Source organism: Ambystoma mexicanum, chromosome 1q, assembly GCF_040938575.1.
Source record: "Ambystoma mexicanum isolate Mex_15411 chromosome 1q, UKY_AmexF1_1, whole genome shotgun sequence".
In the NCBI taxonomy this organism is placed as follows: domain Eukaryota; kingdom Metazoa; phylum Chordata; class Amphibia; order Caudata; family Ambystomatidae; genus Ambystoma; species Ambystoma mexicanum.
The window spans coordinates 306,317,021-306,335,053 of NC_090922.1; positions in this window are offsets into that span (position 1 = coordinate 306,317,021).

Here is an 18,033-nt window from a genome sequence, read left to right on the forward strand (position 1 = left end):
GCAGCCCGCCCCATGACCATACCCCACAGGCAGCCCACACCACAAGGGACTCTCCCATCACACGTGACCATACCCTGCAGGCAGCCCACACCACAAGGGACCCCCCCAACCACCCATGATCATGCCCCACAGGCAGCCCCCTGTGACCATACCCCGCAGGCAGCTCACACCATAAGGGACCTCCATATCACTGGTGACCATACCCCACAGGCAGCCCACACCACAAGGGATCCCCATCACCCATGACCATACCCAGCAGGCAGCCCACCCGTGACCATACCCCACAGGCAGCCCACACCACAAGGGACCCCCATCACCGGTTACCATACCCCGCAGGCAGCCCACACCACAAAGGACCCCCCATCACCCAACATTTCTCCATGGTGAATAAAAACGTCCCAAAAAAGTTTTGGTCCATGATTCCAAAACATAAATCCAAATCCGAAAGAAACACATGAAGAAAGAACTATTCACAAGATGCAGAGAAAAGTCCTTGAACTCCAAATAAAAAAAAGGGAAGCTAACCCTAATGAACTATTTACAAAGGCAGCAGGCTAGTCCTACGACTCACCATTTCCCCCAAGAGTTTTGGCCAGGGCATCATCGAACTCTGTGTCTATTTCCCTGAGGCGGGCCTGTGCTCTTCCCTCGAGGGCCCATAGGGACTCAATCGTGCTCCTCTCAAACTCCTTGCAGGACTCCTCGTGGAACTCAGCCCGCCTCCCCGCAGATGTAGAGTGTTTTCTGCCCTGGCAATGGTGAGTCGTGCCTGCTGCCGCTCTGCTCTGATTTTCTAGCCTACTAGCTGCAACATGGAAGATATCCTTGTGTCAAGGTCCATGTTTCCCTCCTGTCCGATGGCCGTTACCTGCCCCCCTGATGTTGAGGGCCCGAGTCCTGTCGCCTCCCACGTCGAGCCTGCTTCCGCCGCCGAAAAGTCTGGTGCCTGCGCCTCCAGGACAGGCTCCGGGATGATGACAGCCCCCAGGGCCATCTTGGATATTCCCTGCTGCTTGGTGCCTGCACTACCTCCATTGCCATTGGTCCTTTTGCTGCGGTGACCACCTCTGCTGATCCTCCTTCGACTCCCGACTGTAGCAGGGATGTGGTCTCCACCAGACTGGCCGCCGTGGTCGGGACAGGTACACAGGGGGCTCTGGTGGTATCTGGGCCAGAAGACAGCAGGGAGGACAACTGGCACACAGTGGAGGAAGAGGAGGAGGGGGTCACAGAAGTGGCCAGCACACGTAAGAAATGTGTTACTAAGAGCTGAGCTAGCAAGTCCATGAGGCGACAGACTACACTGTGATGATGTGCAAGCTCCCGATTGGAAGCCTGCACATCACCACGAATGGCGGCTGTACGCCTCACAATACTGGCTAGCATCGGCTCAACCCTGTCACGAATTGCTTCATTCACAGGTAGTGGAAGATCCGTTTCCGTGGATGCATCTGCTACCTGTGGACGGGTCTGGCCTGAGGCATGCCCGCAGGTGCATACTGATGCAGTCGCAGAGTCAGGGACAAGGTCAGTCACAGGCCCATCCACGATGACCTGCACTGCCTCTGGCCCCTGATCCTGGACTGCACCAGTTACATCTACCTCATCACCCCCGTCTGGCCCCATGTCCTGGGCTGATGTGTCCTCCTCCTCGTCCACCACCAACCTGGATGACTCCCCACTGTCTTCCGCATTGGATTTCCCCTGTGTGGTCTCACCTGTCCCTCCCGCTGCTGAGGAGCCCACGACCGACTTCACCCTCTTCGGCCTCCCCTCAGCAGCTGTGGCCATTGTTGCGGATGCAACACCAGTCTCCTCGTTCCTGTAAGGTGTTGGTACCTGGGAGGATGACTGGGCCCTGCGTCTCCACCTGGTGGAGGCATCCCTGCTGCCGTTCTCTACAGCACCATCTCCGCCCTCTTCCTCCATCGCCGCTGTGGATAGGAAGACATTGAACACAAGCATCAGTGTACCGAACAAATGTCTGCTTGACACAAAGCAAATGCACATGAGTGCCACTGTCAAACGTCACAACCATCATCACCCTCCCCAACACACCGGTCAGTGCAAGCAACACACATGCACAAACATGCATGCCATGTGCAACAAATATTCACATCCATGTACAAGGCACTGCGCGCACATTAGAAGAGGGGTTGAACCTCACATGCATCATGGTACATGCACATCACATACACACACATCACCTGACAGTCATGCATCAGGCCATGTAGACCTCCTGTCACAGTGCACTAGGGGACAACTGGGCCACATGAGTGAATCACGCAGTGAGATGCTCATGTGTCATGCATCCATGGGGTTGGCCAGTCACACACTCACTACTCAGACACACGCACATGTACACCATACATGTCCATGATGATGAGTGTTAGGCGGAAACCTGTGTAGTTCCCTCTGGGACCACTGCAAAAGATTTAGGACTACAGGTGTTTGGCAGTAAACCCACTTGGTAGCAGTCTGTACCACACAGATTCATTTGGTAGCTGTGGCTGAGCAGTCAGACTTCCCTCAAGAAGAGTTAGGCAGTATGTGGAGTATACAATATAGGGCAATCTACACAGTAGAACAAGCAAACACAGAACAAGGCTTCGGTGTAAAGATATAAAGGTATTTATTTATAACGACACATCTATAGAAAACACTTTGGCACTAATACGGCAAACAACTTCAATCACAATACTATACGAAGAAAAAGATCAATCCCCCTAACAATAGTTCGACAAGTCTAGGTTTACCGGCATCACTTATTTGCAGACAGAGGTGTATGCTTTAACCTAGATGGCACTCTAGTATTCGTTAGGTTGGGAGAGAAAAAAATAAGGCAGGTTATGAAGTCAACTCGGTACCAATACTTTACGGACAAATGCAAGGCAAGTAAGGCAGGGTCTACTGCAGATCACAAAGTTCAGAGGCCAGGCCCACTCAGAGAGAGGCAAGGCGATATGTCCCAAAAGTGTCTCAGTGGAAATGCGCTTCGAGTCTTTATCGCAAAGTGTTATGGAAAGTTTGGAACCAGTTCAGAACCACACGTTAAAGAAAGCTTGGAGGCGACCCAATGGAAAGGCGAGGATTAAGACACCTCACTCGATCCGGCAGAAAGGGAAGCCAGGCGGACACGGTACCTTGTTTGTGGAGAGACAGCTCCGGCGGGGGCAGTTGTTCCTGGTGGTGGATGCATGTCGGGTCTTTGCCAAGAGTAGAGATGATCTCGTCATCGAAGAAAAGTGAAGTCCGGTGCACCACCAGGGAAGAGACCAGCCGCGGAGTGCTCCGTCACAAGGCACCACCTTTTGGTCGCAGTACAGGGGTAGTGGCTATCCGGTTGCCGAGGTGCTCTGCACGGGCAATTCGACCACTGCTTCCTGGAGCGAAGAAAAAGCAAAGGGGACTGGTTGTTCCCACCAGTCAGGGGAAGAGACTCTCAGGCAAGGAGATCTCCTTTGTCGTCGGGAAGTGGTGAGTCGGTTCTGCAGGGCTCCACCGGAGGTGTTGTCATTGCAGGTCGGCTCAGCGTTACCCTCATCGGATTCTTAGGTCCTTTGGCGACTCCTGAAGATCCAGTCCCAAAAGCCCTGCTTTTATGCAGAAAACCCCCATTCATTCAGCTTAGCTGTCAATCAACACACGCTAAGTGGTGAGCGGGGAGGCTCACCACTTGGGCCAATCACACCAGAGTGCGACCGGAGTTGGTAAGGCAACTCGGTCCAGGGTGCCTAAACCCCCTCCCACACCCCTGTGGTAACCCAGACAGAATGGCACCACTTTGGAGGGTCTCTGTACAGAAGCCCGCCAAAAGTGGAACAAAGGGCTCAACCTTTGGTTTAGGAGTCACAGAGACGAACACAGACGCCATTTTAAAAACCGAGTTCTGGCAGAAAATACCATCCGATAAACTTATTTAAGATAAGTAAACCGGTGCTATGTTAGAGATTAACGAGGAAAAGTATCAATCTCCAACAATGGGAAGAATCCCATAGGGTTATGTTCGGGGTCGAACATAACAAGTAGTTTCCACTGCCACCAGCCAAAACTCGACGAGGGGGGACGGGACAGTGCCCCCTCGAGTAACAGACCTAGGAGTAATCGAATTACCCCTACTAGCACGTCCACAATAAGATGGTGTGTACTAGTTCTGTTAGTAAATTTAGGTCTAGTAAAGCCAATGGTGACTTTACATGCCCGGGGAGACAGTAGTCAGTCCCCGGGTATGGAGTCTATGGTGGAGATCCGCTAGGACGCTCCAGTGTTACGGCACGTAGGGTGCGGTGTAACACACATAGAAAAACATATGAGACCCTATGGAGTAAAAGACCCCATAGCCCATAGAACACATGGACATTCAAAGGAATTACACACATTCATGTCCAAGAGTGGGAGAAAAAGAGTCTCACTCTTGGCAGGATGGAAAAAAACAAACTCCAGAAATCCAGCAAAGCTGCTGGGGGACTCACTAGGTTAGGAAATTCAGCCTAAACAGAGAATTCTCCCTAACAATGACATAAGCACCCATGTGTCACACCTCTCGCAAGCCCCAGTGCAGACACAGGTATGCAAACATGTGCACCTCGTCACATGCCAGTGCGCATCACGCATTGCAACACAGACACCATTGGTGTAGGCCACGCTTGAATGGACTCACATGCAGCACGGTCAGGGACATGCAAACAGACATCTGTGCAGGAGGCATGCCAGACATGAGGCCATGGTGCACACTCCAGCCACACGTCAACATACACATGCACTATGGTGGACAAGAACACATGAACACTTACCAGTCAACTCCAGACGAAGCACCAAATACAAGACCTGGGCGTAGCAGCTGCAGCTACCACCACCTTGGCTCTGGGTCTCCCAGCCAGGACTGTATTGGTCCCGGCCCTTGGCACTGAGGCAGGTATGGTGCAGGGTCCTGGCAACAGCACCCAGCTGCCAATACCTGCAGTCCAACCTTCGGTCGTCACGTCATTGCCTGATTCCATTGTCCAGTCCACCTGCACTTCAGCCCATACTGACTAGAGTGGCACAAGCCACCCAGGGTCCACACCACCTCGAAAGAGGAAGAAGCGTGCTCCAGTGGTACAGGCTTGTACCCTATACACAGCTCAGAAGTCCCACACATCAAGGAAGAGGAGTTTCTGTGATGAGGAACTGGACAGACTTGAGGACTACGTGAGGCATCACGGCCGCGACATGCTGGTGCGGACAGGGAGCATGCCTAGGGTCCACTGGCAGTGCCTCACGGACCGTATCAGTGCCTTGGGACATGAGTGGCGCACAGCAGATGATGTTGTTAAGCGTTGGAATGACCTCCAACACCAAGCGAAAGACAAACTGGCTGCAATTTTCACGTCTACTCTGGTGACTGGCAGTGGGACACCACCAGAGGACGATGAACTCACTGCACATGAGGAGATCGCTGGTGATTTGATCACAGTGGTGCAGGTCCAAGGCGTGGGAGGCCTGCCAAATTATGAGACAATGTCCGGTGAGTGGTGATGCGTGTGTGTCCATTGTGATGTGTTATGATTGTCTGTCAGTTCAAGCTACATTGACATGACTGCCATGTGTAACCCATGTGATGTTGGACTGATATGTGCTTGTTGTCATGCAGACTGCATACAATCCATGTCCTGCACATGCAGGCAATCCTCATCACCACACCTGCTCCCTCCTTCCATGACAATCTCTGTACAGACTCTCTTGGCCCTATTCTTGCTCCAACCTATGGTCGCGGATCACCTGTAATGATCTTCTACTCAACACTCACCTTCTATCGTCACATGACTGACCTCTCTGTGAAGTCACCCTGCAAGCTGTTCCTCCTCAGAGGCATTTGCCCTTACCTCTCCATCCCCCAGCAGCTCACTGTCTCCATGTCTCCATGGGGCTGATGATTCTGATGGCGGACTACTGCAAAAGTCTGTACCCGATTTTCTGTGAATATACACTCTTCCCTCTGCAACTCTGCCAGACCTGGACTGTATGGAACGTCATTTGGCCTTGGTACAAGGTATCTCACTCGGACTGTGCGGATGGCACAGGCTCTCAGTGGCTATGAGTGTTCATTCCTGGACCCTGGACCCTGTGCATTCCCAGCAGGTCCATATGGGTCCTGGCCAAGCAATTCATTCAACTCCATCTCAAGTATTTGCTTCCTTCTCATGGTATTTGATCATCCCTTTCCTGCTCACTCAGGGTCAGTTGGTCCTCATGGCCATTAGTTTGGGGTTCTCGTCTGTGTCGAGCAGAAGCACTGCCTCAAAACCATCCTCCGCCCTTGGGGGTGGCGTTTACTGTATCCCTACAACCCACTACCAACACTTTACACAGAATAACTGCAGTTGCCATTACACTGCCATCAGTCCACGACATTCACAATACTGCCTCTGTGGCCATACACATGTACTGCACTGCACCCACACAATTCTGAAGCCTTTTCTCCCCTTCCACATGCCTATTCACTTGCGTGATGTAAAAGTGACCTGCCATTGATGAATCCATGTGCCTTCCATCACTGTATTTCAACACTCTAGTGTTGTTGAAGCCTGTGACACGTGTGTTTTATCACAGTGATTTCAATGAAATGTCAAATGACATGCATTGTACATGGCTCATGGACAGTGGTATTGAGCTTCCATCTGGGTCTGGTTGACAGTTCGGGCATGGCTATGCTACATGCCATCTGGGTGTTGGCATCTGTCATGTTTGTGGAAGGACTATGCCAGTTCCAAGCTTGTGTGTGATGCAGGTGCTATGCACCATGCAGTAAATGTCTTATTTTGCCATTTCACACACATCCATGTCTTGTTTCAGGCTCCCCTTGCATTTCATTGACACTGCGTGTCTGAGTTTGTGTCATGTGTGACATGGCTGCTTCATGTGTTGGCTGTCAACATTGTGATACCTATGTGTGTGGCCTATTCTGTTAGAATGTGTGTTCATGTCTTCTTTTGATTTTCTGCAGGTGATGAGGCACTGGATTGAAGGAGGACGTGGAGGAGGAGATGGTGGAGGGGGTGACGTATTCAGAGGCCCAACCAGGCACCAGTGGAGGCCATGGTGTGGTGGCCCATGAAAATCCTGTCTCTTAGTACACCTCTGAGGAGCCCTATGCCTCTGGTGCAGAATTAGACATTGAACTCTCATTGCTGTCGCAGGTGAGTTATACTGCTGTGGATGCTGTTCTGTCTGACACACCTGCAGGGGGGGTAGACCCCTCACGGTCCCAGTCAGTGTTGGTACGTCCATCTGTGGTGATTACGGATGCAGGGTCATGCTCCACACTACTTGCTCCTGTTCCTGGTGCAGCTCAGCAAAGGAGGAATGCAGTCCTGCAGCCACAGGCAGTGCCAGCGCAGCAAGGGCCAGGTATCCTTGGGCCCGACATGTGTGGTGTCTGGCATCGCGGTGGCCGTGTGCCACCCGGGAATACTATGTGGGATATTTCCCTGTATGCTATTGCACAGCAACAGGGGGCATCATGTCAGATGATGGCTCAGGGCATGGAAAGGGTGGCCAATTCGATTCTACCCCCCGCCCCAAAAGCAGATGGAGCTCCAGCAGCAGGCAGTACGGTCCACATGCCGCTCGCACAGGCTGGACATGTTGGCCGCCAACAGGGACTGACGGGCTGAAATGGAGGCTCTGCACACAGCCATAGCTGCACAGGCAGAGGCCCACACCCACAGGGATGCCCTGAGGGAAGAGAACACCTCCCTCAGATCTACTCTGGCTGCACTTGAGATGGCCAAAGGTAGACGGGCAGAACAGCAGATGGAGCAACTGATACACAACATCTCTGCTGAACTCCGTGCAACCCGGGAGGTCTTGCAAGCAGAACTCCATGCAACTCGTGAGGTGCTGCATAGGGCCCTCCGTACCATCATTATGCAGAATCAGACCTTTCAGGCCCCCATGCTTGCTGACATTGAGCAGCATACCAGGGCTATGCATGGTCAGCCTTCCTTACCACGCACACCTTCTAATGTTACACCAGAGGGTGCCGCCAGTGATGACAGCACTCCCACTACAGTATAGGCTAGCCGTGTATCCCCCACCCAGTCCACCATGGGCATTTTTTTTTTCTATTGTGCATTCATGTAACAGTGTGTTGCTTTGTGTGGCATCCGAATGCATCCACTGTGTGTTCCGACTGGGCCCATACAGGCTTGTCTCGTGTTTGTGTTTGTTGCTTGGGGTCCAGACACATATGCTACTCCTGCTTCCCCTTTACATGGGCTTGCAAGGATGGCAGCGTGTGACAGTGACTTACACAGAGGCATTGGGCTTCCATCATTCATGTGGCCAGTCTGAAGTCCAACCTGTGTATACACCCCTAGTGGGGATTCATGATTGTTTGTCCAGTGCATGGTTAGCATGCATTTTGGTTTGTATATAGGTAAATGGGAATTTTTTTAATGTTGCATCTTCATGTATTACCTTGCCTGTCTCCATTATTGATACCCTTCATGCTGTATGCGTTCCCCTGCCCCCTTAGCTAGCAGAGGCACACTCAAGATGGAAGGGGTCCATGTGGTGGCTTTGTCACATTGAGGCACTTCTGCTATTGTGATTGATCACTGTCTGACATTGTCACTGTTGGGTCCTGTTTTATGATATGTTATGCTGATAAATGGATGTTCCTGTGTACTGTTTCATTTTGATGTGTCAGAGGGAATTGTTTCTGACCTATTTCCATTTGTCAAAGTGCACTTTGTGACAGTTGTGTCATGTGTTGTGCATTTACTTTGACCTTTTTACATTGCATGCCATGCGTGGTGTGTCGGCCGGGTGACATGGGTTTTGGGAGGGTTTAGGTGACATACCAGTATTTGGATGTGCTATTTTGCATGGGGTTAGTGGCATACTGCATCTTGAATGTGTGCCTTTTGGTCACACGGGACTGTTTTTGTTTAAGTAGCTAGGGATGCACACAATGTAGCAGTTCCAAGGACACATTCACAGGGCGGTAAGGTTGTGACAGTTGATTGTCCCTTTGTCATCATCGATTGCCACCTGGAATATGCCCGTCCGATTTGCACTACGCAGTGGTGGGATTTTAGGTGAAAAATTGTGCCACATGCTGGGTACGGGCAGCCTCGCCACGTGCCCTTTCCCCTCCCATGCGCAACGGGCGTGCATGTGGTTGGGGATGTGGGGGCACCACCATGTCCACCGGTACGCCGCGACATGTTGCAACATTGTGCAGGACACATGCTGCCACCATGATTCGGCACACTACTGGTGGTGCATATAGTAGCTGTCCACCGGAATGGTCAAGGGAGCGGAAGGGTAACTTTAGCACTCCGAATGTGCACTCCACTATGGCCCTGGTTGCAATATGGGCTGCGTTGTATCTTACCTGGGGTGGTGTGGTGGGGTTCTGTATTGGCGTCATTATGTAGGTGCTCAGAGAGTAGGCACTGTCCCCTGGGGAGGTGATAATGGTAGCCATTAGTGGGTTTGTCTATTTGTCTGTGTGTGACATGCATGCATGTGCACAGGCATTTGTACTCACCAATGAGCCATGTGTTGCCATGCCTCCCAGCTTCCAGGTCCTGGTTAAGGGATGACATTCTGAATATGAAACTATCATGGGGGGACCCTGGAAAGTTGACATAGACAGAGGTAATGATTCCCTTGGCATCACATACAACCTGCATGTTGACGGAATGTCAGTGCTTGTGATTGCGATAGATGTGCTCAGTGGTCCTAGGTGGATGCAGGACACATGCTGCCACAATGATCCTGCACACTACTGGTGATGCATATAGTAGCTGTCCACCGGAGTGGTCAACGGAGCAGAAGCACGACTTTAGCACTCCGAATGTGTGCTCCACTATGGCCCTGGTTGCAATATGGGTTGCGTTGTATCTTACCTGGGGTGGTGTGGTGGGGTTCCGTATTGGCGTCATCATGTAGGTGCTCAGAGAGTAGGCACTGTCACCTGGGGAGGTGATAATGGTAGTCATTAGTTGGGTTTGTCTATTTGTCTGTGTGTGACGTGCATCCATGTGCACAGGCACTTGTACTCACCAATGAGCCATGTGTTGCCATGCCTCCCAGCTTCCAGGTCCTGGTTAAGGGATGACATTCTGAATATGCAACTATCATGGGTGGACCCTGGATAGTTGGCATAGACAGATGTAATGATTCCCTTGGCATCACATACAACCTGCACGTTGATGGAATGCCAGTGCTTGCGATTGCAATAGATGTGCTCAGTGGCCCTAGGTGGACGTAAGGGCCACATGGGCGCAATCAATGGCACCATGCACTTTGGGGAAGTGGGCCACCCCGTAATAGTCCTGCAAAACGTCCTGCCTTTCTGCGGGTGTTCTCGGCAGGTATATGTGCCTGCAGACTGAGGGGCGTGAAGTCATGATTGCCAATGCTTGGTGTAGGCAGCCTCACTGCATGGGCTGTGAGATGCCCCAATTATGGCAGTTGTCTGCTGAAATGACCCAGTGGTCAAGAAATTCCATACATTGAGCACCTTTTGCAAGGGGCTCAGTGCTTGGGAGCAAAGGGTGGCTGATGTGAGGACATCATCCCACTCAGTGACCAGGTCTAGGATGATATGAGGTGGAAACCTATACCTGCCATAGACCTGGTCATCAGGCGTCCCAAAAAGGCTGGTCCTGGGTAAAAAAATACCGGCCTGGCTATCCTCCTCCTCCTCCTGCGGTGTGCCACGATCACTGCTTCAAGGAATGGTACATTCATTGTAGCTGTATACGTGCGTTGGTTGTTTGTGCACACATTTATGCATTGGCTTTGGAGCGCGGGGCGGTTACGCCTGCTTTTGCGTGGCATGCGTGTTTCCGGGTTTGCGTGTCTTTTGCTGCGTGCCCGTGGGCCGTGTTTGATTCCATGAATACGTGTTGATAGCGCGCGTGTGGGCGTTGTGAGGATTTTGCTGTGGTGCTTCCCCCATAATGCCCACATTTTTGTGTGTTTTTCCCCATTCCACGTGTTCCGCCCCCTTTTTAGGTGTGTGCGCTGGACAGTGTGCGCCTTCGCTGGGTGTTTCGCGCAAGGTGTTCGTGGTGTGACAAGGACTTGTTGGACCCACACCGATTTGGCGCAGGTCTCAGGTAAGCCACGGGCAATGTGTTCCATAAGTTCCATAAATACGAAAACCGGCGCTTGCACGCGTTTTTTACGCGTGCGCCCCTTTTTTGGTGCACATTAATTCCATTAATCACCCTGTTAATGTTATGTTGATTGCATAAAGTGTTTATCAAAGTTAAATAGTGTACTTGTAATTGTACTAATATTTCTTGAAACTGAAGATATTTACGGTCATTAAAGCCTTATTGCGATTGTTTTGTTACAGATGAGGAATGAACTAGGAAAATCAAGATTGACTCAGGGTAAATAAGATCCAGGCTTTTAATATTTTTTCAAAGTGGTTATTTGGAAATGTGTTCATTAGTATTAGATTATAAGGTTGATATTTTTATGTTTTGTACTTTTGAAAAAAATAATGCCATTTTAAATCTATTAGAGGCCTAACTTGCCAAACCAATGTCACTTGGGAGCAACTAATGTTTGAGGTTGCAAATGCTCATTCGAACGTTCAGAATTAGGATGCCGATGTGCAGTGACACAGAGTTTGAAGTGAATGTCACCAGCGAGTCATGGAAATCAACGATGGATCATTGTTACAGCACACAACATCCACCAGAACTGACAGACAACACAGAAGATGCTTTATCATTGCTTGGCGATCCTCTTTCCCAATCCATGCCTTTGAAACTATTTCTGTCAAAGAAAGACATAATCTTCCCTGTTTCCCCAATATTTTCTGAAAATCTAGAAATATCACAGATATAAATCAATGAGGTATCTTTGGAATTCATCGACAACGATGTGCATGACCCTGACTACACCATTGGTGGTGCGGAGGACTTATCCACCACCATAGAATCTGAGACCACTATATCTCAGGATAATTGGCTATTAAGGGAACTAAAATACATTGTTTTAGACAGCTGCCTGATACAGATTATAAAAAGTATTCACTGCAACTATGGGAAAAGTAGGTGGATTTGTGGGGAGCCAGTGGTGAAGTTTACTCTCGAAGCCAATGGCACCAACCTGAAGATCAAGGGTAGCTGCGTGCATGACCATTTTCACATTTCTGTGTTCAAAAATACACTCATGGGTGGATAACAAGCATTTTCACAAGTGTCTACATGGACCTTTGAGTGAAGAGCACGATTGTAAGAAAAGGTGGTTGGTGCATGGCTCCCCTCCTCACATATCCCTTCACAAGATTATGGGCCTCATTACGACCCAGGCGGTAAGTTACCGCCTGGGCCGTGACTTTACCACCATGGCGTAAACTACGTTTACGCCATGGTGGTTGGCGGACTTACCGCCCCATTCCGAGTTTGGCGGGGCGAAAAGTCCCCAATCCCCATTTACCCTTCCCCATTCCCCTTTTTGCCCCATAGGGCATAATGGGAGTGGGGAAGGCGTTAATTACGCCACCGTAAATTACGGTGGCGTAATTAACTCCATGGTCCCTTAGCGCCATGGATTTTAACACCTGCTAAAAGCAGGTGTTAAATCCGCCATGGCGCTAAGGGACCTCGTACTCAGGCGGTAAGGGTCGGCGCTGTTTACGGCGCCGTAAACCCCTTACCGCCTGAATTGTAATGAGGCCCTATGTGTGGCAAAATGCTTACCAGAGATTTGAAGGGCCTAACTGAATTTTGCCACACTGGTGATTGGAGGTTTCCCATAATATGAACAGACATAAAAGTTGCATTTCAGCATAGATGTTATGGAGTCCAGAACATGGCTGGCTGTACTTGCTTACAATGAGAAACTTGGTAGGGAACAAGTTAGAACAAGAGGTGATTTTGATTACACCATGGTGTTTACTAAAAGAAAAAAGCAATGGGTGGCTAAGCAAATATGAGAGCAGATGCAGTTTCACTTTGTGAAAGATCTGACTTTTGACTGTGCTGCCAATGCAAATGCATTGACTGACAACAGATTATGGGGTCGATTCATGGAATTAATGTGCGCCGAAAATTCCCGCACAGAGGTGTCAAAACGTGCGATTTGCAGTAAAAGTGTGAAAATCGCAGTGCAAGTGCGAAAATCGCAGGGAAACCAGCGCACATCGATTCATGGAAGTCCGTGCGCGAGAAAAACATTGGATGTGCGCTAAAAATGTGCGCCGCGCACGCCGGCGCACAAGTCATCCAACAGCGTGCGCCACGGCCACTGCGAAATCGCACATAGCGCGGCGCACCTCACAAAAGTAGGCGAACACAGGGCGTAACACTCAGAATGGGGAACAATGCGTGAAAATATGGGCATCACGGGGGAAGTACAGGAGGCAAGTGCGCGGAACGCCCAAACGCTCGCCTAAAACCCGTATTGATTGAATCGAATAGGGCAAACCAGCGCACGGTCAAAGACGTGCACAGGGCCAAACAAGTACACCACAAGAAAGCAGGCGGTAGCGCCCCTGCGCCTGAAAAAAATGTGCGCCAAAATGTCCGCTAACAAAAAGCACCCATATACAGCCATGATGAATGGTCCATACAGTGGCCCTCTAGGACAAATGAAGTGCAAAGGGGTACCGACAAATATGGACACCCGCTGTGTGAAAAATAGCGTGTGCGTGTGTTCCTGGGTGCGCGGGAAGTTCCACATGCGATTAGCCTGGGTACGTGTACTTTGGGGTGCGCGGGAAGTTCCACACGCGATTAGCCTGGGTACGTGTACTACGGGGAGCGCGGGAAGTTCCACACGCGATTAGCCTGGGTACGTGTGTTTCGGGGTGTGCGTGAAGTTCCACATGCGATTGGCCTGGGTACGTGTACTTCGGGGTGCGTGGGAAGTTCCACACGCGATTGGCCTGGGTACGTGTACTTCAGGGTGCGCGGGAAGTTCCACACGCGATTGTCCTGGGTACGTGTACTTCGGGATGCGCATGAAGTTCCACACGCGATTGTCCTGGGTACGTGTACTTTGGGTGCCGGGAAGTTCCACACACGATTGGCCTGGGTACGTGTATTCCGAGATGCGCGGGAAGATTCACATGCGATTTCAGCAGGGTACGTGTATTTCGGTGGTGCCGGGGAATGCTACACGTGATTTGGCCATGTGGGTCCTCCCAGGTGTTCCCTCTACACCCTCCACGGCCCCTGCAGGCAGCCCACACCACAGGGGACTACCCTGCACCCCTGCTCATGTCCCACAGGCAACCCATCCACCATGGCCATACCCACCAGCCAGCCCACATGTCACCTTGCACTACTGATCACCAACACATGTCTCCCAGCACCCCCACCCCCCAGTCACCAGGGGCACCCTCCACCAGGCCCCCACTCATGTCTCCCACCACCCCCACCCCCCAGCAGTGCAGGGGTACCCCCCACAGGCCCCCACTCATGTCTCCCACCACCCCCACCCCCCAGCAGTGCAGGGGCACCCTCCACCAGGACCCCACTCATGTCTACCACCACCCCCACCCCCCAGCAGTGCAGGGGCAGCCTCCACCAGGCCCCCACTCATGTCCCCTATCACCCCCACCCCCCAGCAGTGCAGGGGCAGCCTCCACCAGGACCACACTCATGTCTACAACCACCCCCACCCCCCAGCATCCAGGGGCACCCTCCACCAGGCCCCCACTCATGTCTCCCACCACCCCCACCCCCCAGCAGTGCAGGGGCAGCCTCCACTAGGCCCCCAACCATGTCTCCCACCACCCCCACCCCCAGCCACTAGGGGCAGCCTCCACCAGGCCCCCACTCATGTCTCCCATCACCCCCACCCCCCAGCCACTAGGGGCAGCCTCCACCAGGCCCCCATTCATGTCTCCCACCACCCCCACCCCCCAGCATCCAGGGGCAGCCTCCACCAGGCCCCCACTCATGTCTACCATCACCCCCACCCCCCAGCATCCAGGGGCAGCCTCCACCAGGCCCCCACTCATGTCTCCCACCACCCCCACCCCCCAGCAGTGCAGGGGCACCCTCCACCAGGACCCCACTCATGTCTACCACCACCCCCACACCCCAGCATCCAGGGGCACCCTCCACCAGGCCCCCACTCATGTCTCCCATCTCCCCCATCCCCCAGCCACCAGGGGCACCCTCCACCAGGCCCCCACTCATGTCTCCCACCACCCCCAGCATCCAGGGGCAGCCTCCACCAGCCCCCCACTCATGTCTACCATCACCCCCACCCCCCAGCATCCAGGGGCAGCCTCCACCAGGCCCCCACTCATGTCTCCCAGCACCCCCACCCCCCAGCCACCAGGGGCAGCCTCCACCAGCCCCCACTCATGTCTACCATGACCCCCACCCCCAGCCACCAGGGGCACCCTCCACCAGGCCCCCACTCATGTCCTCTATCATCCCCACCCCCCAGCAGTGCAGGGGCAGCCTCCACCAGGCTCCCACTCGTGTCCCCTATCACCCCCACTCCCCAGCAGTGCAGGGGCAGCCTCCACCAGGCCCCCACTCATGTCTCCCATCACCCCCACCCCCCAGCATCCAGGGGCAGCCTCCACCAGGCCCCCACTCATGTCTCCCATCACCCCCACCCCCCAGCATCAAGGGGCAGCCTCCACCAGGCCCCCACTCATGTCTCCCTGCACCCCCACCCCCAGCCACCAGGGGCAGCCTCCACCAGGCCCCCACTCATGTCTCCCTGCACCCCCACCCCCAGCCACCAGGGGCAGCCTCAACCAGGCCCCCACTCATGTCTCCCAGCACCCCCAGCCACCAGGGGCAGCCTCCACCAGGCCCCCACTCATGTCCACTATCACCCCCACCCCCCAGCATCCAGGGGCAGCCTCCACCAGGCCCCCACTCATGTCCTCTATCATCCCCACCCCCCAGCAGTGCAGGGGCAGCCTCCACCAGGCCCCGACTCATGTCCCCTATCACCCCCACTCCCCAGCAGTGCAGGGGCAGCCTCCACCAGCCCCCCACTCATGTCTCCCATCACCCCCACCCCCCAGCATCCAGGGGCAGCCTCCACCAGGCCCCCACTCATGTCTCCCAGCACCCCAGCAGTGCAGGGGCAGCCTCCACCAGGCCCCCACTCATGTCTCCCATCACCCCCACCCCCCAGCATCCAGGGGCAGCCTCCAACAGGCCCCCACTCATGGCTCCCATCACCCCCACCCCCAGCCACCAAGGGCAGCCTCCACCAGGCCCACACTCATGTCTCCCTGCACCCCCACCCCCCAGCCACCAGGGGCAGCCTCCACCAGGCCCCCACTCATGTCTCCCAGCACCCCCAGCCACCAGGGGCAGCCTCCACCAGGCCCCCACTCATGTCCCCTATCACCCCCACCCCCCAGCATCCAGGGGCAGCCTCCACCAGGCCCCCACTCATGTCTCCCATCACCCCCACCCCCCAGCATCCAGGGGCAGCCTCCACCAGGCCCCCACTCATGTCCTCTATCACCCCCACCCCCCAGCAGTGCAGGGGCAGCCTCCACCAGGCCCCCACTCATGTCCCCTATCACCCCCACTCCCCAGCAGTGCAGGGGCAGCCTCCACCAGGCCCCCACTCATGTCTCCCATCACCCCCACCCCCCAGCATCCAGGGGCAGCCTCCACCAGGCCCCCACTCATGTCTTCCAGCACCCCCAGCAGTGCAGGGGCAGCCTCCACCAGGCCCCCACTCATGTCTCCCATCACCCCCACCCCCCAGCATCCAGGGGCAGTCTCCACCAGGCCCCCACTCATGTCTCCCATCACCCCCACCCCCAGCCACCAGGGGCACCCTCCACCAGGCCCCCACTCATGTCCTCTATCATCCCCACCCCCCAGCAGTGCAGGGGCAGCCTCCACCAGGCTCCCACTCGTGTCCCCTATCACCCCCACTCCCCAGCAGTGCAGGGGCAGCCTCCACCAGGCCCCCACTCATGTCTCCCATCACCCCCACCCCCCAGCATCCAGGGGCAGCCTCCACCAGGCCCCCACTCATGTCTCCCATCACCCCCACCCCCCAGCATCAAGGGGCAGCCTCCACCAGGCTCCCACTCATGTCTCCCTGCACCCCCACCCCCAGCCACCAGGGGCAGCCTCCACCAGGCCCCCACTCATGTCTCCCTGCACCCCCAGCCACCAGGGGCACCCTCCACCAGGCCCCCACTCATGTCCACTATCACCCCCACCCCCCAGCATCCAGGGGCAGCCTCCACCAGGCCCCCACTCATGTCCTCTATCATCCCCACCCCCCAGCAGTGCAGGGGCAGCCTCCACCAGGCCCCGACTCATGTCCCCTATCACCCCCACTCCCCAGCAGTGCAGGGGCAGCCTCCACCAGCCCCCCACTCATGTCTCCCATCACCCCCACCCCCCAGCATCCAGGGGCAGCCTCCACCAGGCCCCCACTCATGTCTCCCAGCACCCCCAGCAGTGCAGGGGCAGCCTCCACCAGGCCCCCACTCATGTCTCCCATCACCTCCACCCCCCAGCATCCAGGGGCAGCCTCCAACAGGCCCCCACTCATGGCTCCCATCACCCCCACCCCCAGCCACCAAGGGCAGCCTCCACCAGGCCCACACTCATGTCTCCCTGCACCCCCACCCCCCAGCCACCAGGGGCAGCCTCCACCAGGCCCCCACTCATGTCTCCCAGCACCCCCAGCCACCAGGGGCAGCCTCCACCAGGCCCCCACTCATGTCCCCTATCACCCCCACCCCCCAGCATCCAGGGGCAGCCTCCACCAGGCCCCCACTCATGTCTCCCATCACCCACACCCCCCAGCATCCAGGGGCAGCCTCCACCAGGCCCCCACTCATGTCCTCTATCACCCCCACCCCCCAGCAGTGCAGGGGCAGCCTCCACCAGGCCCCCACTCATGTCCCCTATCACCCCCACTCCCCAGCAGTGCAGGGGCAGCCTCCACCAGGCCCCCACTCATGTCTCCCATCACCCCCACCCCCCAGCATCCAGGGGCAGCCTCCACCAGGCCCCCACTCATGTCTTCCAGCACCCCCAGCAGTGCAGGGGCAGCCTCCAC